Below are 10,996 nucleotides of genomic sequence, written 5' to 3'. Positions count from 1 at the left end.
GCTAACGGCCTTGCCGCAGTGGTAACACCGGTTCCCGTCAGATCACCGAAGTTAAGCACTGTCGGGCTGGGCTAGCACTTGGATGGGTGACCATCCGGTCTGCTGAGCGCTGTTGGCAAGCGGGGTGCACTCAGCCCTTGTGAGGAAAACTGAGGAGCTACTTGATTGAGAAGTAGCGGCTCGGATTTCGTAAACTGACATAGGGCCGGGAGAGCGGTGTATTGACTACATGCCCCCCTCCCAATCTCCGCATCCAGTGACGCCTGTGGCCTGAGGATGACGTGACGGCCGGTCGGTACCGTTGGACCTTCATGGCCTGTTCTGACGGAGTTTGGTTTAGTTTTAGTTCATTTTGCCATGCATGGTATACTTCAACCACGGCGGTACACGAACAGTTTTGAAAATGCTACCAGTCATTGGCCCGGAGGTCCATTGCTCATGTCCTTTTGGATGTCAGACAAATCGCTCCATTTCAGCATTACTACAACAACTGCACAGATGTCGGCGATTTCCCGGTACGGTTAATACGAATATACCTCCGCTGCTAGTGCTGCCACGTGCCGTCTGTCAGTGGTTATTCAACGTTGTCGTCGAACGTAGGCGATGGTCACATTAATGTGACTGGAAGGAGTAAATTCAAATTTGTATCAGTAACTAAACATGGTTGTTCTATATGTCAGTTAATATCTAAGTCTTCGTTGTTGAAAACTTATCAATCACAGATACTAGTTCACGCTCCCCATAACATTTTGGAATATTGCTTTAGGAAATTCGGTACCATTATGCATTCATGGTGTTGCACAGGCACGTTTCATATGCAGAAAGCTGTATAGCCATGTAACGTAGGTGTCACAGTACACAGGCTACGCAGCTTAAAGATTACACACCAGTCACAACTCCATTCCACATTCGTAATATAACTCAGGAACATTACACAGACCTGCCAGGTTAGCCGAGAGCGCTAATGCGCTGCTTCCTGGACTCGGGTAGGCAAGCCGGCCCCAGATTATCGGCGGGTTTTTAGGCGGGTTTTTAGGCTGTTTTCCACATCCCACAGGGTAAATATCGGGCTGGTCCGCACGTTCCGCCTCAGTTACACGACTCGCAGACATTTGAAGAACATTCGCACTATTTCATGGCTTACACTAGATACAGACAGCTGGGGTACACTAATTCCGCCTGGGGGGGGGGGGGGGGGTACAGGGTGGCGACAGGAAGGGTATCCAGCCAACCTCTGACACTAACATCACCAAATCCATAGTAACAAGGCCGACCCCACGTTGATGTGGGACAACGGCCAAAAGAAAGTGATGATGAGGCAGAAACATGACACAGCTAAAAGGCTACACCAAAGCAGATATGCTGAAACTGCACAATTACAAGGTTTCACCTCTTTGCTTCTAACTCTATTCGCAACACATTAGACGTTATCCATATGTTATTGTTGTTGTGGTCTTCAGTCCAGAGACTGGTTTGATGCAGCTCTCCATGCTACTCTATCCTGTGCAAGCTTCTTCATCTCCCAGTACCTATTGCAACCTACATCCTTCTGAATCTGTTTAGTGTATTCCTCTCTTGGTCTCCCTCTACAATTTTTACCCTCCACGCTGCCCTCCAATACTAAATTGACGATCCCTTGATGCCTCAGAACACGTCCTACCAACCGATCCCTTCTTCTAGTCAAGTTGTGCCACAAATTTCTCTTCTCCCCAGTTCTATTCAACACCTCCTCATTATATATACCACTGAATGTTCTTTTACAAAAGATTTTTTTTTTATTTTTCACAATTTGTGAATAATCAGACCTGATGATGATAATTAAGTTATGAGAACTGGTTATCACGTGCGATAAAATGCATCTCACACCGTTACACTAAAATCCTTTTAAAAATTATACAACTGCAGAATCTCTCGAGACACTTTATCGTCCATTATCACCTTGAATCTCATTATCTATATTGTACACAAAAAATTTTTGTGTAGGAGAATTGGAATTCAATAAAGTACAGATATAGCGTCGGTAGGGATGACATCACCGGCTTGTTTGTTTTTGCAGTGCAACCTGTCATCTCGCGGTATCTGGGGAACACCTGCGGCACATGAGTGGTGCCATTATCTGGTGACTTGACACATTGACACATACGGACGGCCCGTGTGCAGTCACAGAAATTTCGGAAGCACTTTTCCATTACGCAATGCCCTACAGCATAGCTTCAAAGACACAAATCTCAAGTGGTTTCATTTGGTGGTCAAGAAGTCACTTCACGCTTATCAAATTTTGAAACCCAAGTTAGCAGTTTAAATCACAGTTCAGACTATTTCAAATGTCACAATGACAAGGACAAAAAAAGTAGTTTACGAAGCTAAGATGGTAACTGTCAAATGTAAAATAATCAGATTTATCAGGCGAACAAAAATTTCTTTTCTAAATCCTTGTTGTTGTGGTCTTCTGTCCTGAGACTGGTTTGATGCAGCTCTCCATGCTACTGTATCCTGTGCAAGTTGCTTCATCTCCCAGTAACTACTGCAACCTACATCCTTCTGAATCTGCTTAGTGTATTCATATCTTGGTCTCCCTATACGATTTTTACCCTCCACGCTGCCCTCAAATACTAAATTGGTGATCCCTTGATGCCTCAAAACATGTCCTACCAATCGATCCCTTCTTCTAGTCAAGTTGTGCCACAAACGTCTCTTCTCCCCAATCCTATTGAATACCTCCTCATTAACTATGTGATCTACCCATCTAATCTTAAGCATTCTTCTGTAGCACCGCATTTCAAAAGCTTCTATTCTCTTCTTGTCCAAACTATATATCGTCCATGTTTCACTTCCATACATGGCTTCTAAATCCTTAGCATATGGGAAGTAAAGCGTTTGTTAAATAAATAATTCCAGAACTACATGTAGGATACTCTTACGCAAATAAAAATGTTTTTTGGAACTACAAATTTTCCTGCTTCATAATGCTGCCGTAGGGGATCCTTGCTGGAATCAGCCAATGAAGACAAACAGAACGCCAGCGTCAGACATCCTTTATATGAGCCGATAAAGTCGGATGCTCTCTGAAAGGGCACGTGTTGCCTCCTCAGGCTGCGGTCAGAATGGCACTCATTGGGTGGTTCGATCGCGGACCGATATCGGCCGAAGACAGCCGATCTTTTCAAAACAGGGTAACCTGGCCGTGCTCAGTCTCGGTCTAACCGATCTCAAAACCCGAATGTACAGGCTTCGAATCTCGGTTGGCGGAATTAAGACCGATTTGTTTTCTTCGGTCGAATCGAGTGATGTTCCCACACGCAGAATATAGACAGTGAGAAACCCACAAGTTTAGTACAAAAAAGAAGGAGTGTGTGGCTTCCTGTAAACGATAAATGCCAACGGACTTGTCGCATTGGTAACACCGGTTCCCGTCAAGCACTGTCGGTCTTGGCTAGCACTTGGATGGGTCACCACCCGGGTATGCCGCGTGCTGTCGGCAAGCAGGGTGCACTCAGCCCTTGTGGGGCAATTGAGGAGCCACTTGACTGATAAGTAGAGGCACCGGTCATGAAAACTGGCAAAGGCCGCGAGAGCGGTGTGTTGATCACGTGTCCCTCCGTATCCGCATCCGAAGACCCTAAGGCCCGAGGATGACACGGCGGCCGGTGGGTACCGTTGGGCCTTCAAGGCCTGTTCGGACGGTGTTTGTTTGTTCGTTTTTGGAAACGGTAAATATCATTAACAGGAAATATCTCGGAAACTATCGTCTGATTTCACTTCCTTATTGGAAACCATAAATTTTGAACAGTTTATAAACTTAATAATAAGTAAATGAACGTTGCCTTCGAGTATATTGTGCATGTTCTGTTATCCATTTCAGCCTCATGTCTATACTCAATGTTTACACAGGCAAAATCTGCATCGGAAATTTTAGCCCTATATTACAATCTGCCTCGAGATGACTGGGTGTTACTGTGTCATCTTCATCATCATCATTCATTCCAATTACGGTCGGAGGAAGGTAATGGCAAACCACCTCCGCTAGGGCCGTGCCTAGTACGGCGGTGCGGGTCTCCCGCATCGTCCCCTACGGTCCTCGGAGTATGGGACATCATCATCACCACCCTTATCATCACTTGATCATTAGCTGTCTAAGAATTCCCTTTATTCATATTTCAACCCCCCCCCCCCCTCACGCCGCCGATGGGCGGGAGTTGGGAGCTGTCAGCAGTGCAATCAATCCGCTCTTCAGCCAATTTACAAGAAAACCTGAATGAGATTGTAACCTCCCCACAGAAAAATTCCGAAACCTCCTAACAGAACAAATATAATTATTTATATCATCCACATTCTGCGTAACCTACCAACAGATAAATTCCGTAACCTACCAATAATACAATGTGACTATTCTCTCAATAAAAATGTGACTCACTTATAACCTTTCAATAACTGACTGTGAATTTAAACTGGTAAATTTTCGACGTCAGCAGTGCTGCGTCATGGCCCTGAAAGATCATACTGAATAAATCTAAAATTCTTACCTCAATAATGTTGGCGGATAACGCGTATATATCTGCTCCTATAAGAAATTTTTCTGGCACAGCCCAGTGCAATTCTGGCCGGTAGATTTGTCATGTATAAAAAGAAACAACTGATTTTTCTTTACAATAATCAGGAAGACCATGGATTGGAGAAATTAGTAAATTCTTTAAATTGAGATGAATAATTGTCAAAAGTTAATTTTTTTATGTGAAAGATTATTATTAAGAGATTTTTTAAAACATTTTACATGGGACCTGATATAACAATAGTACATATGCACGAGTGTGCTTTTACCTTGTACCACAATGCTCAGGCTCCGCCATCGCTCCCCACGACCGGCCCAGCCAACTGCATACACATGACTCCTAGCTGACAGTTGTAATAAAAGATGAAAAAACAGAGACACAATAAGAGTTCATTTAAAAGCATTTAAAAAACTTAGTGAATAGTGTAAAGCACTGATGTTGAAAAGAAGCTCTTCACTGGCACTAAAATTGGAAGGATCTCCCCTGGGATAGGCAGTCTATTGTTGAAGGGGAGAAGGATGGTAGTTGAGGAGACTAGGAGAAGGGAGATGGTATATCGATAGAAGACTGGTGCAGATGTGTCGATGGGGTAGAAGTGGCTGTTGTGATGTAGGAGAGGTAGAGTAGAGGGGGTATCAGTGAGGCTAAAATTTTAGAGGGAAAGGGGCTAGGGAAATAAGGTTGGAAGAGGAAGTAAGTTGGTAGGGAAAATATGGGGAGGGGAGGAAAGGGAGCCATGACGAGGTGGAATGCATGGGGTGGGTTTAAGGTTGATAAAGCACTCCGTCTTCAGGCCACGAGTGGCTACCGGGAACATCCGACCGCCGTGTCATCCTCAGAGGAGGATGTGGATAGGAGGGGCATGGGGTCAGCACACCGCTCTCCCAGTCGTTATGATGGTATTCTTGACCGAAGCCACTTATATTCGGTCGAGTAACTTCTCAATTGGCATCACGAGGCTGAGTGCAGCCCGAAAAATGGCAACAGCGCATGGCGGCTGGATGGTCACCCATCCAAGTGCCAGCCATGCACAACAGCAGTTAACTTCAATGATCTCACGGGAACCGGTGCATCCACTGCGTCCACTGCGACAAGATCGTTGCCTGGGTTTAAGGTTGGTAGATGGGTAAATGTCAGAATGGAGATCATGATCTGGGATGGGGAAACAGCTGAGGTTCGTTCAGGAGAATATGGAGTTATGTGTAGTATAGGATTGGTGGGTGCTTTGGTAAAGCTATTATTGCTTACTACTATTCCTATGACACTAGGGCGGAAATTCTACAATGTGAGGTGGCTTGCAAATGTAGAAAATGTGGTTCTACTTTTCAGTGCTATAGGTGTTCAGAGTATCTTATTCTAAAATTATGTTTGTCTTTCACAAATATGTTGAGTATCAGTCATTGAAGAATAATTAACATGATTATGGGCTGCGTTCTCAGTGACAACGGCCGCTGGACACTGTCGTCAGTGGTCGGCACATAACGTCAGCCGTCATCTCCTTCTTCAGTCTTTCGCGGGATCAATGGGTTTAGAAACTATTCTGACCTACATTGTTGTTGTGGTCTTCAGTCCAGAGACTGGTTTGATGCAGCTCTCCATGCTACTCTATCCTGTGCAAGCTTCTTCATCTCCCAGTACCTACTGCAACCTACATCCTTCTGAATCTGTTTAACCAATCCCTTCTTCTAGTCAGGTTGTGCCACAAACTTCTCTTCTCTCCAATTCTATTCAATACCTCCTCATTAGTTATGTGATCTACCCATCTAATCTTCAGCATTCTCACTCCCTTCCCAACCACTGCTTCCCTTTCATGCCCCTCGACTCTTACATCTGCCTTCTGGTTTCTGTACAAATTGTAAATAGCCTTTTGCTCCCTGTATTTTGCCCCTGACAGCCTCAGAACTTGAAAGAGATTATTCCAGTCAACATTGTCAAAAGCTTTCTTTAAGTCTACAAATGCTAGAAACGTAGGTTTGCCTTTCCTTAATCATTTTCTAAGATGTGTCGTAGGGTCAGTATTGCCTCACGTGTTCCAACATTTCTACGGAATCCAAACTGATCTTCCCCGAGGTCGGCTTCTACCAGTTTTTCCATTAGTCTGTAAAGCCGTGGCTTATTAAAGTGATAGTTCGGTAATTTTCACATCTGTCAACACCTGCTTTCTTTGGGACTGGAATTATTATATTCTTCTTGAAGTCCGAGGGTATTTCGCCAGTCTCATACATCTTGCTCACTAGAGGGTAGAGTTTTGTTAGGCGTGGCTCTGCCAAGACTGTCAGTAGTTCTAATGGAATGTCGTCTACTCCCGGGGCCTTGTTTCGACTTAAGTCTTTCAGTGCTCTGTCAAACTCTTCACGCAGTACCATATCTCCTATTTCATCTTCATCTACATTCTATAATACTGTCCTCAAGAACATCGCCCCTGTATAGACCCTCTATTTACTCCTTCCACCTTTCTGCTTTTCCTTCTTTGCTTAGAACTGAGCACTTGATATTCATGCAAGTGAGTCTCTTTTCTCCAAAGGTCTCTTTAATTAACCTGTAGGCAATATCTATCTTACCCCTAGTGATATGCGCCTCTACATCCTTACATTTGTCCTCTAGCCATCCCTGCTTAGCCATTTTGCACTTCCTGTCGATCTCATTTTTGAGACGTTTGTATTCCTTTTCGCCTGCTTCATTTACTGCATTTTTATATTTTCTCCTTCCATCAATTAAATTCAATATCTCTTCTGTTACCCAAGGATTTCTATTAGTCCTCGTCTTTTTACCTGCTCTGCTACCTTCACTATTTCATCTCTCAAAGCTACCCATTCTTCTTCTACTGTATTTCTTTCCCCCATTCTTGTCAGTCGTTCCCTAATGCTCTCCCTGAAGCTCTCTACAACCTCTGGTTCTTTCAGTTTATCCAGGTCCCATCTCCTCAAATTCCCACCTTTTTGCAGTTTGTTCAGTTTTAATCTACAGTTCATAACCAATAGATTGTGGTCAGAGTCCACAGCTGCCCCTGGAAATGTCTTACAATTTAAAACCGGGTTCCTGAATCTCTGTCTTACTATTAGATAATCTACCTGAGACCTTCCAGTATCTCCAGCCTTCTTCCATGTATACAACCTCCTTTTATGATTCTTGAACCAAGTGTTAGCTATGATATTCCTATATCTATCTTGAAAAGAGTGTAGCGAATACTGTACACTCTTTCCACAGTTAATGGAATAACCAGACATGTTTCACGAATTTATGAGATGTTCTATTACACGCCCGAGGTGATTCGTGGTGCCACTGAAAAGGAAGATTACAAACACTCTGAACAATTTCAAATAAATTCAGCAAAACAGACATAAGAGGGATACGAGGGAAGGTCGGGAAGTAGCGCACAATTGCTTTATTGCCAAAACGTTTAATACTTAACAAAACAAGAAAAAGTCACAAATGAACTTACACCTTTTACCTACTTTTCTACACAGTCGCCAACGTTCTCAACACATTTCTCCCATCGTGGTACCAGTTTCAATATGCTCTGTTCGTAGAAGTTCATTTGGTTGGAGTACAGCGTCAGCGGACTGCTGAGTTCAGTTCCGCGTCTCTCGTAAAGCATTGGTCGGCCAGAGATTTGTTCGTGCTACCAAACAGATGAAAGTCCGACGGTGCAAGGTCCGCACTGTATTGAGGATGCTGGAGCACCTCCCTCCCAAATTTGACGATTTTCTCACGAAGAGCAGCAGCAACAAGGGGCTAGCATTGTTATGAAGAGGCTTGGCACCGTCAGCATTAATGTTGTGGCGTTTGTCCCGAAGGGTACAACGCAACTTAACCAAAGTTTTAATGTAGACTGCAGTATTCACGTTGATCCCGTGTTCAACAAAGTCCACCAGTTGTTGCTGGTTAACATTTCGGGATATAAGGTCGAGTTCCACGAAACTCTTCTGTTCAATTCCCGGCGGGGTCAGGGATTTTCTCTGCCTCGTGATGACTGGATGTTGTGTGCTGTCCTTAGGTTAGTTAGGTTTAAGTAGTTCTAAGTTCTAGGGGACTGATAACCATAGATGTTAAGTCCCATAGTGCTCAGAGCCATTTGAACCATTTGTTCCTAACGTTTCGACCAGAACTGCACTGGACATCTTCAGAGAAATGTCGTGTTCCACGAAACTCTTCTGTTCCTAACCTTTCGACCAGAATTGCGCTGGACATCTTCAGAGGCGTTGCTCTTCCGTTGAGTCTTGCCAACTCAGTCAGCAAGACTCAACGGAAGAGCAACGCCTCTGAAGATGTCCAGCGCAATTCTGGTCGAAAGGTTAGGAACAGAAGAGTTTCGTGGAACACGACATTTCTCTGAAGATGTCCAGTGCAGTTCTGGTCGAAACGTTAGGAACAAATGGTTCAAATGGCTCTGAGCACTATGGGACTTAACATCTATGGTTATCAGTCCCCTAGAACTTAGAACTACTTAAACCTAACTAACCTAAGGACAGCACACAACACCCAATCACGAGGCAGAGAAAATCCCTGACCCCGCCGGGAATCGAACCCTGGAACCCGGCTGTGGGAAGCGAGAACGCTACCGCACGACCACGAGCTGCGGACGATGCGTTAGGAACAGAAGAGTTTCGTGGAACACGACATTTACCTCGAAAGGTTTACCAGCAGCAATGTTATCCAGTTGTGAAAGTCTTCATTCTGTTATCAAGCGTCCACCAATAACAAGCAATGCATATCCCAGAACACTGTCACAAGCCCTTTCCTAGCAAATCGTGTCACTGAATTTTTTTTCGCAATGGGGATCCAGTATATTTCCAGGTAATAGTCACTATCAAAATCAGTCTTGATCACAAATTTATTTATTCTGGTAACCGGTTTCGACCACGCCTGTGGTCATCTTCAGACCAAAATGCTGCATGAGCAGGAGCCCCCTTCTGGTGATTCCTGCTCATACAGCATTTTGGTCTGAAGACGACCACAGGCTTGGTCGAAACCGGTTACCAGAATAAATAAATTTGTGATCAAGACTGATTTTAATAGTAACTATTAGTAATAACATTGATCACTGTCTGCTCCCACAATATATTCAAAACTAATTATATTTCCAGGTGTGTGGTGGTACGCCCACAACTCGTCACCAGCGATGATTCCTTTCAGAAAGTCATGCCCTTCGGCGGCGAAACGGGTTAAGTGAACCAAGCTTGTCATCATTCGCTGGCCCTTGTGCTTGTCTGTCAAATTCTAAGGCACCCAACAAGCACTAACTTTACGGAATTTCAGCGTGTCATCAACAATTACACCGCACCATAGGAAATGTTGAACTGCTGGGATAAGGTTCGCATTTGCATACGTCGGTTGTTCCAGCATTCTGTGGGGTTGGAGTTCTTACCGGCCGCCCGGAGCGTGGCGAATCGCTAAGGTTCACATGGTTCTCTTGGAAGAATGTACACCACCTGGAGACATTACTAATATCCATACAGTCGTCCCCATACACACCACGCATATCCCTGTGCATTTCGTTCAGTTTATGCCCTTTGGTCCACAAGTGTTGTAGAACTACTCTTCGCCGGCCGCGGTGGCCGAGCGGTTCTAGGGGCTTCAGTCAGGAACCGCGCGACTGCTGCGGTTGCAGGTTCGAATCCTGCCTCGGGCGTGGATGTGTGTGATGTCCTTAGGTTAGATAGGTTTAGGTAGTTCTAAGTTCTGGGGGACTGATGACCTCAGATGTCCCATAGTGCTCAGAGCCATTTGAACCATTTGAACTACTCTTCGCTGCTCTTCACAAGTTGACGACAGTAACTTGTTCGTCACTTTTGTTTCTTAGTTCAGGCTTCTCTCGCAGGAGCTGCACGTGTAAACAAAATACCCTCTGGAGAGCATACTTCAAACTATATCGTCGTGTAATTTCAACATTCCAGCTGCAATGCCAGGGGAGAAAAAAATTATTGTGCGTCACATCCCGGTCCTTCTTCGTATGTCAATATTAGCTTTCAATGACTGTCAAACAGCGTATGTGTGAAAGACAAAAATAAACTTTAGGATAAGATAATCTTAACGCCGAAAGCACTCAGCAGTAGAAACACATACAACACATTTTCAATGAACAGAATCACCAACATACTGGTATAAAAACAGCACTAAGTAATAACAATAACAGACAGCTAATGGCCACCTACCACAATCCATAAATGAACAGCACTTATGTTAAGATGCGCCACCTTTCTCGCTTAAACGTCGCCCGATTTGACCGAAGGAAACAAACTGATTTGAATTCCGCCGACTGTCGTCCGAAGTCTGTACGTTCGGACGTTGATGTCGGTTGCATTGACAAGTGAGACCACGAACTGGCTTTCTGCTTTGAAAAGATTTGTCGCCTTCACCCGATGTCGTCGTCAGTGGAACGCCCCGATGTCGATACCGCTGTGATAGCAGCGTTAGAACGGCGTCCGCAGTCAGTCAAATCCGCA

General features: G+C 44.5%; 1 pseudogene; it reads left to right on the top strand.

Moving 5' to 3' along the window:
- LOC126459446 (5S ribosomal RNA) lies at positions 1 to 118 on the top strand (annotated as a pseudogene).
- Positions 119 to 10,996: the final 10,878 nt, after the last annotated feature.

This window comes from Schistocerca serialis, chromosome 2 (genome assembly GCF_023864345.2).
Source record: "Schistocerca serialis cubense isolate TAMUIC-IGC-003099 chromosome 2, iqSchSeri2.2, whole genome shotgun sequence".
In the NCBI taxonomy this organism is placed as follows: domain Eukaryota; kingdom Metazoa; phylum Arthropoda; class Insecta; order Orthoptera; family Acrididae; genus Schistocerca; species Schistocerca serialis.
This window is presented reverse-complemented; position numbering and strand designations above follow the sequence as displayed.